Raw genomic sequence first — 2,832 nt, forward strand, 5'->3', positions numbered from 1 at the left:
TCAATGTGTGGGGGTACCGTTTAGTAATGAGGCTATATACAGGGGGTGCCGGTACAGAGTCAATGTGGAGGCTATATACAGGGGGTACCGGTACAGAGTCAATGTGGAGGCTATATACAGGAGGTACCGGTACATAGTCCATGTGTGGGGGTACCGGTTAGTAATGAGGCTATATACAGGGGGTACTGGTTAGTAATGAGGCTATATACAGGGGGTACCGGTTAGTAATGAGACTATATACAGGGGGTGCCGGTTAGTAATGAGGCTATATACAGGGGGTACCGGTTAGTAATGAGACTATAAACAGGGGTACCGGTTAGTAATGAGGCTATATACAGGGGGTACCGGTTAGTAATGAGGCTATATACATACCGGTTAGTAATGGGTTATATACAGGCGGTACCGGTACAGAGTCAATGTGGAGGCTATATACAGGGGGTACCGGTTAGTAATGAGGCTATATACAGGGGGTACCGGTTAGTACTGAGGCTATATACAGGGGGTACCGGTACAGAGTCAATGTGGAGGCTATATACAGGGGGTACTGGTTAGTAATGAGGCTATATACAGGGGGTACCGGTTAGTAATGAGGCTATATACAGGGGGTACCGGTTAGTAATGAGGTTATATACAGGGGGTACCGGTACAGAGTCAATGTGGAGGCTATATACAGGGGGTACCGGTACAGAGTCAATGTGGAGGCTATATACAGGGAGTACCGGTTAGTAATGAGGCTATATACAGGGGGTACCGGTACAGAGTCAATGTGGAGGCTATATACAGGGAGTACCGGTTAGTAATGAGGCTATATACAGGGGGTACCGGTACAGAGTCAATGTGGAGGCTATATACAGGGAGTACCGGTACAGAGTCAATGTGGAGGCTATATACAGGGAGTACCGGTACAGAGTCAATGTGGAGGCTATATACAGGGAGTACCGGTTAGTAATGAGGCTATATACAGGGGGTACCGGTACAGAGTCAATGTGGAGGCTATATACAGGGAGTACCGGTACAGAGTCAATGTGGAGGCTATATACAGGGAGTACCGGTACAGAGTCAATGTGGAGGCTATATACAGGGAGTACCGGTTAGTAATGAGGCTATATACAGGGGGTACCGGTTAGTACTGAGGCTATATACAGGGGGTACCGGGACAGAGTCAATGTGGAGGCTATATACAGGGGGTACTGGTACAGAGTCAATGTGGAGGCTATATACAGGGAGTACCGGTACAGAGTCAATGTGGAGGCTATATACAGGGAGTACCGGTACAGAGTCAATGTGGAGGCTATACACAGGTGGTGCCAGTTAGTAATGAGGCTATATACAGGGGGTACTGGTTAGTAATGAGGCTATATACAGGGGGTACTGGTTAGTAATGAGGCTATATACAGGGGGTACTGGTTAGTAATGAGGCTATATACAGGGGGTACTGGTTAGTAATGAGGCTATATACAGGGGGTACCGGTTAGTAATGAGGCTATATACAGGGGGTGCCGGTACAGAGTCAATGTGTGGGGGTACCGGTTAGTCGAGGTAATATAGGTAATATGGACATGTACAGTAGGTAGAGTTAAAGTGACTATGGTATAGCCGTCTGCAGTGCTGGGCAAAAAAAAATTCCATTCTCCTCCAGTCTAAGAAAGACATCGCAGTAACCCCCACCCCCAAACTACTTCCTGTGGCTATGGCCTTAGGCTTTCAATGGCAGGATGATGGGAACTGGGTGCTATAGAAGGCTGGGGTCGTCATGGATACCTGTTGCCACCTAGTGGTTAAAACAGTCAGAAACATGTGAGGTCATAAAACAAACTGTAATTTTCCACTGAATTATCATATGAAAAGTAGTAAACTCAATCGCATGTCCTTTTACAACTTTTATTTTGTTTAAAAACAGCTCCGTTCAAATTCTGCCCATAAAAACTATTTTCAGTCTTATAGTAAGATTGCATTGCTAAGCCATTTCTTCACAATGTGCTTGTTGTCCCCATCCAGAACCACTATCAGGAGGACCAAGGCAAGGTGCTTATGACAACAGATTCACATACACAGAAAATTCTTCACAACACCAACTATTAGAAGAAACAGAACGGGTCACATTTGACAGTCTCAAATCCTATTAAAACGCACAGTTTTGTATGAAGGGGTTGTGTGCTCTGATGTTTGTGTGGCTGAGTAATGGAGTTACTCACTGTTTTGATCTTGCTAGTGGTAAACAGGGGGGCCGGGGGTCAATTCCATTTAAATTTCAGTCATATAAGGATGTGCACTGAAATCCCAGTTATCTTCAATGTATTTCAATGAGGACCATTTGGAATTTGGTCTACTTTCTGAATTAACTGGAAATTAAATGGAATTGACCTCAAACCTGGTAATCAGGAGGGGGGGGGGGGTCCTTCATATACGGCTATTGTTTTGTTAAATGGTATATTGATATTGAAGGATTCTTAGGTATCAATCACACCGTAGACACGTCATTCAGCGGTGTTGGTAAACTAGAGGGTTAACAGCATGCCCTCATAATGGAGGGTGCAATGGGGAAGGGTCAATGAATACTGTCTGTAAAGGGGAAGGGTCAATGAATACTGTCTGTAAAGGGGAAGGGTCAATGAATACTGTCTGTAAAGGGGAAGGGTCAATGAATACTGTCTGTAAAGGGGAAGGGTCAATGAATACTGTCTGTAAAGGGGAAGGGTCAATGAATACTGTCTGTAAAGGGGAAGGGTCAATGAATACTGTCTATTAAGGGGAAGGGTAAATGAATACTGTCTATAAAGGGGAAGGGTCAATGAATACTGTCTATAAAGGGGAAGGGTAAAGGGGAAGGGT

Source organism: Oncorhynchus clarkii, chromosome 16, assembly GCF_045791955.1.
Source record: "Oncorhynchus clarkii lewisi isolate Uvic-CL-2024 chromosome 16, UVic_Ocla_1.0, whole genome shotgun sequence".
Taxonomy (NCBI): Eukaryota; Metazoa; Chordata; class Actinopteri; order Salmoniformes; family Salmonidae; genus Oncorhynchus; species Oncorhynchus clarkii.